Source organism: Nylanderia fulva, unplaced genomic scaffold (assembly GCF_048542155.1).
Source record: "Nylanderia fulva isolate GAGA-0341 unplaced genomic scaffold, ASM4854215v1 Scaffold16, whole genome shotgun sequence".
NCBI classification, from domain to species: domain Eukaryota; kingdom Metazoa; phylum Arthropoda; class Insecta; order Hymenoptera; family Formicidae; genus Nylanderia; species Nylanderia fulva.
Genome location: NW_028189835.1, coordinates 1,673,747 through 1,694,907, shown reverse-complemented (window position 1 = coordinate 1,694,907; position 21,161 = coordinate 1,673,747). Strand labels below are relative to the sequence as shown.

Here is a 21,161-nt window from a genome sequence, read left to right as displayed (position 1 = left end):
AAGTGCGCATGTAAAAAAAAATAATAATGAAATAAGCAAAAACATGGACATTAAGAAAAATGTCTGACTCTTTAAATTATTATCAAAACAGATGATTCTTTTGCTTAAAATTATAGTTTTCACGTGCGATAGGTCTTTAGATATTGATTTCGTTTATCTCATTTTTCAGATTGTCTTAATAATATGTGAAAGAAATATGAGCGAAAATTGTTATATATATAGATTTTTATTTCCAAAGTTTTTCCACGCAATGAATATTAATACTAATATAATTGAAAAATCTTGCTATAAAATCTACATCGCATTTTTCGATTGTCGAACGGATCGAAAGGATCGTAATTGACAATTCTTCTTGATTTATAGATTTCTATTCTGAAGCAGTGCGTATTTTATATTAAGACTTTTTAATAATAATTCGTATACATATCGATACACACACATCGCCATATACGCGATAAATTTTCGCCTTCATAGACAGACTTTTCCCGCGAACTTATGTTATGAAACAGCGATGGGGATAGGTGAGAAGGGAAAAACGCGGAGATCGGGACTTCGAGATACGAAACCGGGAGATTGATCAGCGTCATCCTGTCCGTCTATCCCTGGACTCTCTCTCTCTCTCTCTCTCCGGTATTTCTCCTCCCCTTTCACTACCGCGAGAGATTCTATATTGTCTTTTTGTCCGCTTCGCGTCTCTTTTCCGCGCGCTCGCTCTCTTTTCCACTCTCCTTCTTACTCTTTCCCATCCTTCTCGACGTCTTTCCTCTCCTCTCGGAATCAGCCATTCTCCATCCGCGCCGGAGAGCTGTCTGCAGATCCGCGCCACCGGTTTTCCAACCTTCCTCGCCCACCCCAAGGACGAACATCCTCCGACTCTCGGCCACATCCACCCCTCGGCGAAGCTTCCTCATCGTCTGAGCGTCCTCTTTTTCTACGCCTGCTTGTTCCGTGGACAAAGATCGCCGCGATAGAAAAAGAAGGCCAGCGGAGGGATGGCGAGGGGGTGAGTAATACCGTAGGAAGAAAAAAAGGAGAGAGAGAGAGAGAGAGAGCATGCTCTCGTTGCTTCTTTCGTTCTCTTCTTGCAATCAACTTTTTGGGCGGGATCACGCGTCCGCACCTTCGCCGTTTCCGTTTTACCCGCCGAAAATTATTGCTTCGCGGCTGCGATATCCGTATTTGTATTTGGTTCACGGATATTTCAGCGGCTCATAAAATATTCATCTCGTAAGAAAAAATATGTATAGAGGTGCGAGAAAAACTTTTTTTTTAATTCCTTTGGATATAAATATAAAATATATCGCAGGGATTAATTAATAGAAGACAGAATGGAGACATAGATCAAGATGCGATACTACAGGATATTTTGCATTAATTGTTTATATTATAATAATAAAATGCATATACATGTACGAGAAATTCTCTTTGAATAAGAACGCTGGGTAAAAAATTATAGTGTGTAAAAAATTAATTTGCATTTTATAATTTCGATGTTAAAATTCTGAAATTATATATGTAAGCAAGGAAATGCCAGTCCACATTTTTTTGCGATTATTCATCGAAGAACAAACTTTTCACCTGTCATTATAAAGGAATGTGTAAGATGAAAAGCGAAAAGAAAATAAATTTTATTCAAACAAATTTCTTACCTTTGGAACTTTCTCTGATAAAAGATTTTGATGAAATAGAAAATTTGTTGTTGTATCAACATGATATGCTATGAAAAACATAAATTTCCAAAATTTCTCTCTGTTAGAAATTAATTTGGATTTTGGTTGGTGAATTTGATAAATGTTAATGATATTGGATGATGTTAATTTTGGATAACTGCTAATAATGTTTGATATATTTGTTTTTCTCTTTTTCACGTGAATAAAAAACAGAATTATTTTAAAGTTTGAACATATTTTTTAAATTTTCTTAATGACAGATTATCCAAATAAAAAACTATCAACGTGACTAATGTGTCGCAAGGAAAAACAAATTTTCTCTATAAGAAGATAATTTTATTTTTGGAGATAAATGCATGTTTGATATATTTCTTTTTATTTTTTATCTAAACAAGAAATCGAACTAGCTCGATAATTAAGAGCGCGACTTTCATTATTACACAAATACGCGATCATCATCTTAAATGCTTATATTCCAACAGCAAAGAGCTTATAGGCTGTTTCTCCTTACGTTCCTCGCGTTTACGCAATAATGAATTTTGATTTTGGCTGATGGATTTTTGATAAATGTTAATGATATTGGATGATGTTAATTATGGATAACTGCTAATAATATTTGATATATTTGTTTTTCTTTTTTTTACGTGAATAAAAAACAGAATTGTATTTTATTTAAACAAGAAATCGAACTAGCTCCATAATTAAGAGTGCGACTTTCATTATTACACGAATACGCGATCATCATCTTAAATGCTTATATTGCTCCAACAGCAAAGAGCTTATAGGCTGTTTCTCCTTACGTTCCACGCGTTTACGCAATAATGAATTTTGATTTTGGCTGATGGATTTTTGATAAATGTTAATGATATTGGATGATGTTAATTATGGATAACTGCTAATAATGTTTGATATATTTCTTTTGTATTTTTTATTTAAACAAGAAATCGAACTAGCTCCATAATTAAGAGTGCGACTTTCATTATTACACGAATACGCGATCATCATCTTAAATGCTTATATTGCTCCAACAGCAAAGAGCTTATAGGCTGTTTCTCCTTACGTTCCTCGCGTTTACGCAATAATGAATTTTGATTTTGGCTGATGGATTTTTGATAAATGTTAATGATATTGGATGATGTTAATTATGGATAACTGCTAATAATGTTTGATATATTTCTTTTGTATTTTTTATTTAAACAAGAAATCGAACTAGCTCCATAATTAAGAGTGCGACTTTCATTATTACACGAATACGCGATCATCATCTTAAATGCTTATATTGCTCCAACAGCAAAGAGCTTATAGGCTGTTTCTCCTTACGTTCCACGCGTTTACGCAATAATGAATTTTGATTTTGGCTTGATGGATTTTTGATAAATGTTAATGATATTGGATGATGTTAATTATGGATAACTGCTAATAATGTTTGATATATTTCTTTTGTATTTTTTATTTAAACAAGAAATCGAACTAGCTCCATAATTAAGAGTGCGACTTTCATTATTACACGAATACGCGATCATCATCTTAAATGCTTATATTGCTCCAACAGCAAAGAGCTTATAGGCTGTTTCTCCTTACGTTCCACGCGTTTACGCAATAATGAATTTTGATTTTGGCTGATGGATTTTTGATAAATGTTAATGATATTGGATGATGTTAAGTATGGATAACTGCTAATAATGTTTGATATATTTCTTTTGTATTTTTTATTTAAACAAGAAATCGAACTAGCTCCATAATTAAGAGTGCGACTTTCATTATTACACGAATACGCGATCATCATCTTAAATGCTTATATTGCTCCAACAGCAAAGAGCTTATAGGCTGTTTCCCCTTACGTTCCACTCGTGTACGCAATAATGAATTTTGATTTTGGCTGATGGATTTTTGATAAATGTTAATAATATTGGATGATGTTAATTATGGATAACTGCTAATAATGTTTGATATATTTCTTTTGTATTTTTTATTTAAACAAGAAATCGAACTAGCTCCATAATTAAGAGTGCGACTTTCATTATTACACGAATACGCGATCATCATCTTAAATGCTTATATTGCTCCAACAGCAAAGAGCTTATAGGCTGTTTCTCCTTACGTTCCTCGCGTTTACGCAATAATGAATTTTGATTTTGGTTGATGGATTTTTGATAAATGTTAATGATATTGGATGATGTTAATTATGGATAACTGCTAATAATGTTTGATATATTTCTTTTGTATTTTTTATTTAAACAAGAAATCGAACTAGCTCCATAATTAAGAGTGCGACTTTCATTATTACACGAATACGCGATCATCATCTTAAATGCTTATATTGCTCCAACAGCAAAGAGCTTATAGGCTGTTTCTCCTTACGTTCCTCGCGTTTACGCAATAATAAATTTTGATTTTGGTTGATGGATTTTTGATAAATGTTAATGATATTGGATGATGTTAATTATGGATAACTGCTAATAATGTTTGATATATTTCTTTTGTATTTTTTATTTAAACAAGAAATCGAACTAGCTCCATAATTAAGAGTGCGACTTTCATTATTACACGAATACGCGATCATCATCTTAAATGCTTATATTGCTCCAACAGCAAAGAGCTTATAGGCTGTTTCTCCTTACGTTCCTCGCGTTTACGCAATAATGAATAATTATCGCGAATAGTCTTCGAGATATCGAAGACGCGCATTGATATAGAGAGCAACGGGGAAGATGACGAACGGAGGAAGATATTTTAACCGCAAGAACGAGTGAGCTGACATCAGGAAGAAGGAAAGGCGGGTATGAAGGGCTTGGTTGGAATACGGGGAGATAGTAGACAACGTGCATACGTATACAGAGACGACGGGTGAGTAAGGCGATGGAGGACAGGAAGGAGGACGGGGTGCGGGAAGAGGAAGGAGAGAGTGAAGGGAGGATCGGTTGAAGTAGGAGGGTAAACCTTTCCCGACCCTTAGCAACGCTCTCGCGACGCGCTATCCTGCGGATAACATCAGCGGCTTCAGGGCAGGAAATGAAAATCGCGCCGACACTGTTTAATTTAGATAAAAGCATATGTTACACGACGAATGGCGCCTCTCCTCATCCTCTCTCTCTTTCCTTTTCGCGCGAGATGGTATATCCTTAAAGAGGCCACATTATGTCTTTCCTCAGAAGGAATCCGCACGAAGAAACGCACGAAGAGTGAGAACGGGGTCGTTCAATTTTCGCTCACTTGTTCGAGCTCTGAATCACGCCGTGTACAATTTTCCGAGACGTTATAAATGACGATAGAATTTTATTTGTCAAGATTGATAGAATTGAGATCTGTGTACCATTTTCCTTAATTGTGTTATAAATTATATACATCGCTTTGTTTTTTATTAATTATTTCGAAATACGGGTCGATTTTTTTTTTTCATGTCGATTTAAGATGTCATGATCGCGGGAATGGCGAAGAAAAACGACGGAATGAGTCGAAAATCGTTTTTACCGGGAATCCGGGACTCTTCGGGACACATCGCGCGCAAGAAGCACTCGCGGATATGACGTGTTTTTATCGGCGGTATACCACGGCCGAGATCCCGAAGAGTCGTCAACTCTCTCCAAACCGGATGCCGAGATTCGCGCGAGCAGATAGAAAAGGCATAGCACTTTTATGCTCTAGAGGTTAAAGTTTAGGAAGTTATTTTGACTTTCGGTTGAATGCCTCCTTCTACTTCGGTGGGAAAAGCAACCCTGTCAGTTTGCTTGACGCGTCTCCTCGTCATAGCCACCCCTCGCCATCGTTGAGGATTTTCCCTCTCATCATCCTCTTGTCTATCTTTCCCGTCTTGTCCTTTCTCTCATCTCCAACTATTGTTACTCCTATCGAGAGTTGACTTTCTTTTAATTAAAAATTTTCCCTTTCTTCTCGCGTTCCGGAGAATCCCTTTAAAATTTAGAAGATAATTTTCGCAATTAATCTTGGTTCAATCTTGTATTTTGAATTTTATACTTTGCTGTCTCGCGTTATTTTATTCTCTCGTTCGCTATATCGCATTATTTTTTTCGTCATTTTTTTTCTCTTGTCCGTTCCGTGTCCCTCGGTTCGGAGCAAAAAGTTGGCAATCTTATAATAGAAGTTTACTGAATACAAAATCAGTAGCCCTCCATGTCACTCTCCATGGCCAAGTTGTATCGTATTTTAATGAAACCAACTTCCTACGGTTGCGCATCTCAGTACGATACTCAAAATTCTGATTCTTTATCGCTGTTATTACAACAATTTTTATCTTTTCAACTTTCTAGCTATATGTTTGTAATCTAATCAATAAATATAATATATTACGCGCAATGATTTAAATTTTCAAAATTCAGGTAATAAATAATATTAATAGAATTTATAAAACAAGCAAAAAGTAAAAGTGAGAATATCGTTGTTAATTTAATACATTTAAAATAACAATAGCAATATTTGCTCGTTTAAAGAAGAAAAAAATAATAATTAAAAAATATTTTTCCCTAAAATCAGTTTTCATTATCGTTATTTTCAGACAGAAATATTTAATTTTATAAAATAGTATACAAAAATATTTAATGTGTAGTTGCCTTTGGAAAATAATGAAATATAGAAACTCGAAAAATTATAACACACAACGTCTAAGAAATAAATGCATTAGAAATGCAAATATAAATCCTTTTCAAGAATCATATATAAAATAAATTATAACTTTATCGATTTAAACGTATTTGGATATTCTTTTAAGTCATCTACTTTTTAATATCTAGGATAATTCTATGGTACATTTTTATATAGATTACATATATTGATTACATTTAAGTTTTACAATATATTATTTGTTCACTTTTATATTGCTATCACATCACTGATTTTATCTTTATTTTTTCATTTTAGCTTTTACTTTTACAACTTACGTAATGACATCATGTTAAATGATTCCAGAATAAAAAAAAAACTTTCCATCTAAAATATAAGATGGAATATAATTTACAAATTATCCCTTTGCGTTATATAAAAATGAAAATAATATATTTTAAACAATATTGTAATATCATAAACTCGATTAATATTTTTTGACAGTTATCAGCTGATTTTTGTCAAAAAATATTAATCGAGTTAAAAAACAAACTTTTTATCAATTTCTTTGAAAATATCATTGTTTTTCAATATAAAGTCAAAGAATGGCGCGCGCATAGCGCGTGTTGTATTTTAGTTAAATAAATAATATTTGAACCTTTTTAATAATATGCAATTTGTTCCTCAGTCACTAAAAATTGATAAACAAAAGTTCTAGAAACAGGAGGATATTTAACGAGAAAATAAAATTGCAAAATGTCGATACTGGCCACATATACCAATCGCAAGCTCTCCTAAAAATCTAATTACAATTATCGTGACAAGTAGTGTTACAAATTACCCCAGCTATCCTTGCTGGAAGACACGTGGTCAACGTGGACGACGTCCAGCGTAAAGCTTACGGCGTGCCTTCCTTCAAGCCTTGCAAGTGTACAAGGGTGGCACGGGGAGTTGCTTGCGCAACGGATGATATATTATCGGGCGCTGTTTGCACTTTGACAACATCGCGGGGCATAAAAACGCTGACTCATTTAAAGCGGCCCCCGGGATTGCGCGGGTGCTTCGGGAGGATCCGCGTGCCGGGTTTTCCTCTACCTCCGGTGTGTTCCAACCTACACCCGGCCTCCCTTTTCCGTTCCCGGCGCAAACCACCACCACCACCACCCCAACGTTCTCCTTCCCACCACCCTCGCTTTGTCCACCGGGCTCTCCTCGTCCTCCAGCATCCGCGTCTCGGCCCCGCGACTCTCCTGCGAGTCCCACAAACCTACCCGGCATCTCGTGACTCTCTTTTCTTCCGCGCCAACGGCAACCGGACTCATCCTTCGTCCGCTTTCCCGCCTTCAGCCTCCTTCCTTCGCCATGTTCACTCTCACTCCTCTACCCTGCGTTGCCTGCAAACTGCCTCCCAACATTTCCCATGACCCGCTCTTTCTCTCGCTCTTTTCTTCTTCGAGATTTCTCCTTTCTCCCCCCACGCACGTTCAAGCCGTCGTCGACTAACGGTCGCTTATAATTGCGATTCTTGGTATAATTTGTATTAAGGCTAATTAATTGCAATGGCTTGTATAATTCAGTTCACCATTATTTTCCTCTTCATCTGCTCGCAACGGCGGTGAATGTGTTTAGTCGTGACTGAAGGATTAAATAAAGTTTTTTTAGAAACTTTATTGTCTCTTCCACTAAATTTTCTTGTGCGCGTAATAACATTGTACGGCTTACACAAAATATTTCACAAAAATTCACGCGTAACTTATGCATGAATTGTCTCTACACATATGAGTGTCTTACGCTCTTTAGCTCACAGGATTAGGAATCTTATGCAAAAGTTGATAAGTGGGATGGGGTGAAATGTGGGTCGCAAGGCTCCCTCGAGTGGATTCAGTGGGGTATTCAATGGGGTAAATGGGGTATTGCATATTAAATGCGCAGATAGGGGGTTATAACGGTAAAAGGAGGAAGCGGAATGGCTCGGGATTTAAGAGGAACGTGTGGAACAATGTGTGTAAGCTTGATGCGGTTATTGATTACGGATCACTGTCATTGACGGCCCGTCATATGGAAACAGTGCGACCGTTTTTCGTCACGAACTCATGGATACGTCCGTGCATTATTAATGCATGTACTTTGGAATTGTCGACAAAAATTCTCACTGTGTTTACTGAATTAGAATTATTTTACCTATGTCATACGTTCTATTCTTGTCGCTAATGTAAAACTGATATTTGCAACATTCTATTGTCTACGTTTTAAATGTAGCGTCAAAAGAAAAAATTAGATATTTTTTAATGCTTCCTTTTAATTTTTTTCTAGTAGTCGAAATTTAAGTACATAATTTTTTTAATCTAATTATATTCTGATAATCTCAATATTTATCAAAATTATTTTGGATTGTCCTATAACTCAATATTAAATTATTATAATAATGAATTGAAAAGGCTCTAATATATACAAATACAAAATTAGATGTGAAAAGAGCTAATAAGGGTCAGGCGTTGCAAATTTTTTAAAATTCTTATCTAATTATTTTATAATAATTAGAGATAATTAAAGATGAATTTAAAAATCAATTATTATTATTAGACCTTTTCAAACTGAATTTTGTAATCGAACATTATTGTTTGAAGAAAAAATGATCGCAAACTGAAAAAAATTGAAAAAAATCTGCCGTAATAAGAAAGTTCGTGTTACAATAATTAGCATAAATCGCAACTGATAGAAAGCCAGAAAGAAATGGACAGAACAGGAGGCTCGACGACGTATGTCCCCAAAAGCCGCGGAGCTTAGCGTTGAGTGATCGCCGCTCAGTCGACCTCGTAACCGGCGCCATATATCATTCAAGATGGCTGGCATCTCACGCTGTTCAGAGAGAGACAAGGGTGACAACCCTCCCGTCTCTGCTTGCTACTTTTGACTGGCTATGTCTACGCCTTCGCCTGATAATCGTATTAAGGTGATATCAACCCTGAAGCGATGGTTTTTCCCAAGTGCTAACTGTATTAATGTAAAAGGCTTCGGTAAATGTGATTGCAGTAAAATTGCAATATTAATGAAATTGCACTACATTAATAATTATACTTCTTACTAATTATGCATTACTTTTTTAATTATTGAGAAGTGTATGTAAAACAAAACACTTTAAAAAGTAAGTTTGATATATTTTACTCAATAATTAAATTTTTGTAGAATAAAAAATTTGTGTAGACTCTCAAGTAAAAAATATAAGAACTGAATAAGTTCATCACCATAACTTGAATAAAATAAGAATTACGACATATAGTGGTAACTATTACATAGTGATACAATTACAATATTATTTTGTTTGCAGTTTGCAATGACAAATTAAATAGACTTGTATAAATATATACACACACACACATATATATATATATATATATATATATATATAGATATGCATATTAAAACGTAAATAAAATTTATCATTGATATGCCTAGTGGAAATTCAATATAGAAATCCGATATTCAAAGTATGCATATGTGTATCTGCATCCACTTGTAATTCTCGAATAATGTATCGATCGATCGCTTTGTATAAATAACCAGAGGATTATCAAAAGCTAATTAATTTGCATATGCGGATTAATCACACATGAATAAATGAATTAATCAAATAATTGAACGGGCTAAAGAAACTGTGAGTTTTAGGCTTATCTATAAATCCACGAATTTACATGAACAACACAATTACATAATAATGTGGTACGATTTAATTTCATTTATGCATTTGAATGCGAGATTTGTAAAAATTCTAATTTGAAAAAGGTAGCCGGGGAAAAAAATATTTTCCTTAGTTCCATCTATCGTCTATAAATGTGCCTTGTGACAGTCTAGCCCATAAGTCGGTAAACTAAATTCCTCTGCAGTAAACTACCTTACTTGCGTCAGGTTCTATAAAAGGATTATTAACTTAACACAGCTTTTTCCTTTCATCAAATTAGTAATGTCAATATTGAAATTCTGAGATGGATAAAAAATAGATATCAAGATAAAAAATACTCGTAAATTTTGTAGAGATATGAAATGTAGAAGAATTCTTGATATACTTCACAATTATTTTACTGGAATTTTAGAAAACCTAAACATTATATTTGTTACAATATCTTTAAACATTTCTTCTATCCTTTGTTGAAACAACTTTGCAAAAGTATATGTGAATATTTAACATTTAACCCATACAGCACCGTTAGATTGCAAAAACATTACAACAATCTTTCACCGCAATATTGCAATATTGCAAATTCACTGCAAAATGTTGCTACATCATTGCTGTTGAATTGCAGCAATGTTAAAATGTCCGCTTTTTGGAAGATAATAAAATTATTGATTATCGTTAACATCTTTTATTGTACAATATTGCAAAAAATTATTTCATTACACTATTATACCCAGCAAATACCAAGTTACAGTTATATAATCGTTAGTTGTAATTTTCCACTCAACAATATAATTGTTATAATACATGTATTATATTTTTGAGTGGGAAATTACAACTAACAATTATATAGCTGTAACTTGGTGTTTACTGGGTATATGTATATATATTACAATATATAAATTATAGAATTTGGATTACATGCAATATTTCCAAAATATTAATGTCATGTTGCTACAAGTGTGCTGGAATTTTGTGCACCTATATCTCTGCAATGTCTTTATAATGTTGCATTGCAACTTGCAACATTGCAACGTTGCTGCAATATAATTGCAATAATCTGTGCTGTATGGGAATTAGTCTAAATAGCTATTTTACTCTGTTGAATTTTGCTACATAATATATAATATCTAGAAGAGAAGAAAATATTTTTAACATTGGAGAACAAATTGTAACATCTATTAAAATAGAAAATTTTCAACTTTGGAAAAATTGGAAACTTTCTATCGCATAAGAAATTTAAATTATATAAATATACGTTCTATTTTTCTAAAACATGTCGTTAGAAAAGCTTGAAAAGGTTAACGTTATTTTCTACAGAATCAGTGATACAGTTCGACGTTTATATACTGTTTCCGCGAACAGGTGTATTCTCGAAAATATTCTAAAAATTTTATTTGGTACATATTTTTCAAAGGAACGACTAGCTTTTTCTAAAGACAATATAGCTCGTCTATCTATCATACAACGAGCAATATTGGCATGCCCATCGGTTGTAATATTGAAATTGTACTTTTTGCAATATGAGAGTTATTTATGAAACGTAGCAGGCAATATAGGAACGCGCAGGGAGGGTGTCGGCATGTGTGATGGTAGCGTTCTGATATGATGTGATGCGATGCGAGGAGGATCGGGCTCGTTGAGATATATAATGCTAGACGTATGAAGCGTACTGGAAAATAAATTATAAAAGCTTGAAAGCAGTAAAATGAGGTTTTTCAATCTTTCATACAAACGCGCTGTATTTTTCAACCCTTCTCTTAATTATACGTTTCTATGATTATTTTTACCAAAATCTCATTGTGTTTTTTTTTTTATTTTATATTTACCATATATCTATATTTTTGTTTCATTTCTCTCGTTGCAGTAAATTTTTAATAATTTTCTCTCTCTCTTTCTTTCAATGTTTTCTCGCAATAGCGTTTATTTCCTTAAATAATTTAGATTTCGAGAGAATTAGTTATTTATGTTTTAAACATATGCAGACAACATTATATATGCGATTGATTTTCTGTAGTATCCTTTGCTTTTTTTTTTTTTTTTGAAACTGCAGTAGCAACGTGTAACGTGTACGGTTAGAGCCCACCGAAGCGACAGCTGTTCGCCGGTTGGCTGCACTATTCGATTGTCTCGCTCTTGATGATTGATGATCGTTCGGGGTAGCTGCTGCTGTACCTTGACTCCGCGTCTGTCTTTTCCCTCTTTTCCCTCCAGCTTTTTTCGTTTCCCTGACAATTTCAGTGCAACGTATCGGGTCGACATACGATGTTGAAATTTTTCTTTAAAATAGTTAAGAAAAATCATGAAAATGGGGCAACGAGCGTAGAAGGAAGACGGATGACAGAGCGTCGAAGAACGAGCAACCAAGAAGAAAAGTTTTCAGGAACAACAACGTCGCGATTTTTTTTAGGATATTCAAAGCATTCGCTCGAATAAATTATATCTATTTTTTAAGGTATATATAATATTTGCAATAAATACAAATACAAGATGGCTACAGATTTCTTATATATAATTTAAAACAAATTGAACCATCAACGCACATGGGAGACGTATCTGTATTTAAATAATGTTTAAAAAAATAAATATAAGATGTTAAAGTATCATATGCTAATTCAATTAAATATAATCCATATAAGCACAAAATTCCTCTATATATAATTGAAAAAAATTCGAACTGTCAAGCGTGAGAGACCTATCCGTATTTCGTTCTCAAGATTTGAGATTTCCTCTCTGAAAAAAAGGATTTCCCATTTCGTTATTTGTCTCGGCAGCGCGCATATCACCGTACATCCGAATTACAAAGCTCGCGCATATTCGGTCGGTGAAGATCAAAGCGCTGATGAACATCTTTGCATAAAAACAACCCGTTGTGCGAGGAGGCATCAAGCAAGACGCATCGCATGCGACACGGGCGATATATATCTCTCTCTCTCTCTCTCCCAACTCCTCATCCCTCATCCCGCGCCAAGAGTTGTTTTCCCCCTTCACCCCCCTCCTCGCCTCCCTTCGCATCCGCAGCTACCATCACGACGGATTCGCCGTCTGCCGCTACCGTCTCCGTCCATCCCTCGTTCCCCATCGTCGCCCCTGTCTCGCCCTCGAGACGACTACCGGAGCTGCTCTCGTCATTAGGCCAACGAGATTTTATTAAACTGCTCCTTCCTCTCCTCCTCGCACGCTGGCCCCTTCGCGCAGTGTTATTACATGCAAAGTGAAAAAGTTGCCCATAGGGCTGACCATTATTCCGTCCGTTGCTCCGTTCAAGCCTAGCCTTCGCATGTGCGTGAGCGCGGCACTTACGCGAGCTTCCGAGAGAGCATTTCTTATTCTCTTTCTCGGGCTTCATACGTCGCGCGTTACAAATTAAGTCGCATCAATTCACGCGCGTACCTAGATATTGCAGGTCGCCGCGAATCTCCGAGGACTAATTTCCTGCCAGGCTTCTCCAGTATAGAAACGCGATATCCGGCCGTTGTTTTGCTCCAGTATGTATCTTTACGCGAATGAATCTACCTAGGCTCCTACCTCGATCGTCGTCAATCGTATTTCATACCTCGACCGAAGAGAGCTCCGTTTTGTCTCTCTCTCTCTTTCTCTCGCAAAGTAGTACTGTAATTGTTCACTTTTGTCACCTACTGTTTGGAACGCAAATAAAAATGTCCATTTTCGAGAAAAGTGTTTAGATTGTTATCTTATTCCCTGTCAATTCGTGTCTGCAGAATGTACTTGGATAAGATGATCGAAACAATTGAATGAATTTCGAAACGTATATGTGCTCCAACACTTACCGTCGTATATTTGCGCCGCTTTTGCAGAAGCCACGGATATAATCGATCGAATTGTTCTGCACCGAGCACTGCGAGAGGCCGACTTGCGCGTTCCACTTTAATCACATAGCTTCATTCGCGAGGAACGTGGAAATTCGTCTTACGCCTATTGCGCAAATAGGCCAACTGAAACGGCATTGACATCGCAAGTCACGAGAAAGAGAGGGATCGTCGGAGAGGTGGCGGAAGAGAAGAGAACCCGAGAGCCCGGTGCTGCTGTGAATGGCGCCCTACCTGGTCCCCGAAGTCATAAATCATTCCCCCGCGATACTACCCCTCGGCGTTTTCCTGCACCATAACATCGCTGATCGGCGAACGGTCAACATCACCTGGAGCGCGCACCACGAAGGAGGAATCCACTCTTATCCTGTCTCCCGCGAGAAGAAATCTCGGAATTGCGAGCCCCGTAAGAAGAGTCAGGTATATACGCAAGATACTTTTACTCCCGAATGTGATTCTTTTTTCGTCGTTTGTTGTGAAACAAAGTTTCCAGAGACACTATAGAAACACCCTTTTCAATTCCACACTGTCAATCGTAGCAAGGATTCGTTTGAACTGTTTCACGGCTAGTTGTAGACTGCTAGACCTCCTCGCGCCTGTAAGTTGCCCGTAATAGTTGTCGTTAGTAAAATAGCTTGCTTTTTAATGAGCGCATAATGACAGCTAATTAGGGCTTTCTAATAACTTTCCTAAATTCGTCGAAAAGTGGAAGAAAAGGTAGAATCGTGCCTCCCGCAACAACAGATGTAAAATTAATAGTCGACGTTGCTTTTTACCAGACTCTGCACCGCACGACCCCGGGATCTCTCCTGGTGGGAGGCCATACATTTCAGCGGCACAGATTCAAAATGATCTCCTTTATTGCACGCAAGCTGAGTTAGTTTCGCTTCGGCCTGCCTCCTGTACAGTCACACCGTCGGGGAACGCGATCTCCCTTTCTTCTCTTTCTTCTCCCGAGTTTACCGACGACTTTTACTGATCGGGAACAATTAATTGCATGATCACGTGTTGCTTCCACTGCCGCGTATACAGACAACTCGGCCATATTGAATTACCGACGTTAGGGCATAATCGTGTAATTAATCGTGCGATAAATTTGTGATCGAAAGGTGATAGCATGTGTTTGTCATGGACTTGTGTGCATAACTGAAGATATATTGTGATGAGAAGAACGTGGCATAAATGCACGAGAGATGGAACGTTCTAAATTCACGATAACATTTGTTTGTCGCGAAATTTAAAAAATGATACAAATATTTCTCCGGATTAAACGAGTATTTTTAAAATGACAATAGTTTATATATTATTTTTACTTTTAATTATTATTCAACACTGTTATGTGTAAATAACACAAAATCAAGTTTAGAATATTTGTAAAAAAAGTTGTGCCAAAAGTGAATTAGTAGGAGTGTGAATTAGAGCTTCCGCTTCAAGATTTGTTACAATGGATTTTAATTCTTCAAAGAGACCGGAAAAGGAAGTAAATTGATATGATTGGTGCCATCTGCTGGTGTTCTCTCAGTATCAGTAGGTATGCAAAAGATGACGCTGCTGCAGCAATTTGTTGTGCTTCTTTCCTCTGTAGCTGTCACAGTATATGTAGCTATCTGAAATACAAATTTGATATAATATTAATATTATACATATCACAACAAACTTAAAATTTTCTAAATAAAATTAAATAAATTAATTCGATAAGTTAGATTAGAATCGCAGATCAAAATACAGCCTATCATTAAATATCAATTTTTGAAAAACAAAATATTTGTGTAATATTTAATTAATATTTGCTTGTTTATGAAAATGAAAATAATTTAATAAAATCTTTCATCATATTCATCTCGTTTCTAGATTTTATGAAGAAAACTCTAAATAAAGATCTATTTAAATCCATGTTAAATATATATTTTTATAATGTAATTATATATTTTAATATTTTAATCAGAATATTTTTATAATTTAAAAAAAATTGTAGTTTTTCTTTCAACAGAGATATTCATCCAATCAATTTAATATGTAGTTGTAAAAGATCTACATCTAAAATCTAACGCGAATCATTGCTAATGGTCTTCATTCTTGGAATAAAGGTGTGCCTCTGCTGTCATTTTCTACGAACATAATGATTGTTTCGTCACGACTATGACATTCGTAAAGCAACAATACTTTATATCATCTTGCTACATTCCAAGAAGTTCCAGATCGTTTCAAATCTCTACATATATATGTATATTTTATCTGCATCTGTTGTACCCAATATAGTTGAGCAAGATACATATATTTTCATGCACGTTATATACGTTTATATTTTAAACTAGTGAGGAAATATTATAACAAAATACACATTAAAATTAAATTTTGTTAAATGGATAAATCATCTCTTGATAATTATATATTTTTAAAATATTTTTAATATATATATAATTGTTTCTTTTTAATATACTATTTATTTCTTTTTAATTTAAAAAATGATTTATTCTTGATTAAACGTATTAACCTTGTATGGCCTCTCTTACGTGTGTTACTTTTTGTATGCATACAACTTTTTATTGATCAAGTTTCAATCTAAATGTATATTATAAATATTTCGCATAAAAAGAAAATATTTTTCTTTGATGCAAAATTAAATGATAAAAATTAAATCTATACAAGGGTTGCATGTTATTCGCTCATATATTTTATTTGCTATTCTTGACACGATCTAAAATGACGTCAATTATACAAGAAATATAATTGTCACGTTCTTCCAACTATAGATTTTTTGTTATGACTTGAATATCAGATAATAGCGTGAAAAATAATTAATCAAATAATTCATAAACAGTAATAATGAGATACTGAAATATTTACCTTTGGAATTATCTAATAATATCTTGACAATTATATATTTTTAATGTACGTATTATTGTTTCTTTTTAACATAATATTCTTCTTTCATTTATAAAATGATTTAATCCTTGGTTAAACATATATAACCTCTCTGATATTACATGGGGGCGTTACTCTATACATGTATAGATATTACATGCTCGATGAATATTTTTTGTTGCGCTAATTTTTTATGCACTAATGACAAAAATTATTTTATGATGAATAATTGCTACAATTTTTCAACAATATAATCATGAAGAGCGAAGAAAAATCACTCTACGTACAATTTAAAACAGATACCTGTTTAATTTGCCATATGTGGATGATATTTGTTTCTCTCATCTCTACGCGAGGGAAAACGTTTTATGCACGGCGCTCCAAATACTGCAGCCATTTTATATAGATTGCAATGTATTGATCGTCTCCGCCAACTGCCGACATTGTACGTAGTATCAGAATGACAGGCTGGCAGATGGAATCGCAACTTCCTCTTCCCTCGCCACCACCTGCCATCACGATCCAACCCCCTTCAATGCTTTGGACTGCCTGCCAACCCCTCGTCTCCGCCTATGCCTATATATATATATATATATATAGCTAGGTAGCTCCACAAGTCGCGAATATGCATACATATATGTATACATATATACATACACATATACATATATGTATGTATGTATATATTCGCGACTTGTTGAACTATACCTCCACTTTCATCCCCCTTCTCCCTAAAAATACATCCTTTTAATTAAAATGGCGCAGCCATGTATTGTAAGGTTTATGAGCATTTGAATTACATACACATCGACTTACCGAGAATTTCCAAATTTATTTCCGCATTTACAAAAATTACTGCGGAACTTTTCCTTTTGTCCCCGACAGATGTACAAACTTCCGCTAAAATATAGAAAATGATATACAACTGTCATGTAACACTTTAAAGCTATATTGTTACATTTAATCTTTCGCAGTTTCTTATTATTACGGTGACGGGCGTATGACGGTCCTGCTCTCTCTCTAAAAATCTCTTTCTTGTAGGAGACACGCGATAGATTACCTCGGTAAAGCCGCGATAACGTGTTCACGTTCGCATCCGCTTCACTTTGACAAATGATCGTCTTTTGCGGAATCTCTAGCGCCTCCTACGCCACGTTACGATATATTTTATAGTTCAATGTTGTTGGGTTTGTAGAAATATTTTTTTACTCATTAAAACAACTTTCGGAGCAAACGCCAAAGTCGATATATCGTTTAATCCACGATGGATATTTTATGTGTCTGTGGTTCTTTTCTCTTCCTAGGTACATTGTTATGAGGAGTGACGCAAAATGGATCTGCGGACGAAGAATCGGTAAAGGAGAAAGAAGGAAGAATGAAAAAAATGACAAGCGCGGGAAAAAAATAAGAGAGCAAAGCAGAGCGTTTCTTGCTACGTCAAGTATAAGATAGGGTGGTCTTCATTCGCAAAAGTGCCCCACGGGAGCTGCGTCAACGTCCGTACAGAGCTGGAAGCTGGAGAAACCCCCTTCGTTTCTCCCGACCCCACGGTCTTTTAAGTTACGTGAAACCTCTTCACGGATCTTCACGAATGGACAGGATCACAACGGCAATGAGTTCTCTCGGCGGACGTCACTCAGATTCTCCGACCTTCTCCCATTCTTCTTTCCCCCGTCGTTATGATTTATGGTTTCATTAATGCAACATACAACGCGTTTTCTTGGCCGCGGGAGGAGAAAATGTTGATTAACCGTTTTATTTCCCGTATTAAAAACAAATATAAGACGATTACATCGAACTGCGTTCATTCTTTTTTTTTTTTTTAATTTTTTTTTGCTTTAGCAACTTGCAAACAATTAGATCTTTCTATGGATTTTCTCAACTTTCTTCACGAGTGTAACTTCACTTTACTCTTAACGGATAAAAGGGTATTTCGAAAGCTTCCGAACATCTTGGCACGTGGCTGCATTGTGGCAAGTAAAGCATATCACGAGTCCTGAGAAAGTTTTTATAGCGATCTATGACGGCGGGTCATAGCTGGGATATTAAAAAGGACAGCAATTTTTTTTTCTTCTCTTGTGTCTAACTTTTTTAATGAATTGCAAAAGAAAAAACAAAAAATCAAATTAATTAATTAAAATTATTAATTATGCAATCTTTTTAAACAAGCTTATTTATAAATGTACTATTTCTTTTAATTGTTCGATCTTAAATCCGATTTCCATTTTTTTAAATTCTATTAATGAGTCAATTATTATTGGAACGTTTAAATAATATTGTTAATATATGAAATCCTTGATCAGTTTTTTCATATTATTTTATTTATGCACTTAGCGATATTTTTATCGATGTATGCGAGTCAATTTAACTGCAGCAAAGGCATTTTTTTTTAAAGATAGACGCGCAAAAGAGAAACCTGAATTCTATAGGGCAATGTTGCAATTTCTTGTTAGAGTTCCTAACCCGCCCAACTCGCTTCAGATTCATCTCAATAACATTAGCTTAATCGTTTAAGCTTTTAATTACGCCGGCTTATATATATCTATCGCGTAGAAAATCTGCCTGCGCGCAATTCCCTGGACTCTTTAACTATATTAGAAATTCTGAAAACGAGACATATTCCTCGAACACACAGATCCGTTACATCGCCTCTTTCTCGTGTATAATAATACACGAAGGTAGATTAATTTTTAATCTTTTTAAAAGGCAAGAATTAAATTAAATTTCAAACTTTTTAACAATACTAACGTAATTAAAAAAAATAAAAAAATATTCAATGACCTGTTTGCGCTGTCGAATCGATCACGTAACAATCGCATATAGAGTAATTCGATTTATACCGAATGAAGTCGCTGTCGATTCTTTTATGGCACGCAATTCCGTTTTCAGATTCAAATTTCTCGCGAGCTACGAATGCATGCAGAGATCCGGCTATCGCGTGTTCAAGTACAGGAAAGGAAATCGACTGGCTATTGGATTATTATTCCAGGCATGCCGCTCAGACCTTCATTCCTTCTAAACACATTCCACGATACGATAGGTGGTGCCAGTCGAAGACAAGGCTTCTTTCCGAACGTACAAAGCGCGACACGAATGGGACACGCTTGCGGGAATAAATCTTGTGCAAGGTATTCGCATTTTTTTAAAAATCTCTCATTAATATTCGCAATTCCAATCATTTGGATTATAATCTTGATCGATTTTTCAAAAATTTATACGTATTAATAAAATTGTGCAATTTTTTATTTGACATTTGATTTTGCACGAGTGACAAAATTTTTTTTTAAATGTGTAATATTTTTTAATAGCATGCGATTGAAATATTTCGTTGAGGGTTTAGCTGAAAAAGACAAATTGTTAGCGTGTTACTAGAGTTTTATCTGTCAATACGTTAGTTCTCTTTTGTCGCGCTGAACTATAAGCGGTCTTTTATGACCTTTAGTGAATTAATCAATAAATACGCAGCTACTGCGTGAACTACATTACGGTTCGTCTGTAAGCGGCGTCTGGGAACGCAGACGCATAGCCAAATATATTTTCGGTTATTCCGTATTATAACGCTAAAAGGGGAGACGTGCGCGAATAATGAAGTATTGATCAAGATTATATATTTTTTTACGACTGACTTTTGTGCAATCGTATATGGAATTAGTCGCTGTGACGGACACTGAAAGGTATTAATGACCGTTATTAATTGACCATTAATGTACGATACATAAATTATATGTCATAATTATACACATTTATTCTAATAATTAATCTCTGTTCAGGTGTCTAGTCACTCTGCGCACGAAGTGCAAGCTGATTGGTTTGATGAAGACCTGCTCAAAGTTCCGGAATGATCAGGAGACAGAGATCCTCACGTTGTTGTCAGGGCTTCATCCACGGCGCAACTTCACCCGATGATGAGACGTAAGCAAACTTTAGGAAGACATATTGCGTGTGAGTAGAGAATGACAGGTGGAAAGGTAGTTGAGTGGTATATGACGTGCGGCTGATGTTATGGAGAGACGAATAATGTGGTCGCTATTTATCGAATTAGTTCTCCCTTATTCAACTTTTTTATTCCATTGCGTATTGATACGTGGCAATAATGTCGCTTGTTCTTCTTCTTTCTTTACTTTCAATTTTCTTAAATACTATATCCATTGTCGAGGAAAATATAGACAAATATTTTTCAAGTATCTCTTTTCATAATTTTCAAAATTATCCCCCGTCAAAATGTCCTATCTCTAATGATTTTCTTTGTCCGTCGTTTATTATTCATCCGCCCTTAAGCAGCGATATTATTGACGAAAAGAGAAAACGTACTCCCTTATTCAACTTTTTTATTCCATTGCGTATTGATACGTGGCAATAATGTCGCTTGCGTTCCTCTTCTCTCTTTACTTTTAATTTTCTTAAATACTATATCCATTATCGAGGAAAATATAGAAAAATATTTTTCAAGCATCCCTTTTCATAATTTTCAAAATTATCCCCCGTCAAAATGTCCTCCTATCTCTAATGATTTTCTTCGTTCGTCATTTATTATTCATCCGTCCTTTAAGCAGCAATATTATTGAT

At 35.2% G+C, this 21,161-nt stretch overlaps 1 pseudogene; it reads left to right on the top strand.

The window, feature by feature from the left end:
* Window positions 1-19,483: 19,483 nt before the first annotated feature.
* LOC114940201 (uncharacterized) lies at window positions 19,484-20,628 on the top strand (annotated as a pseudogene).
* The last annotated feature ends 533 nt before the right edge of the window (window positions 20,629-21,161 follow it).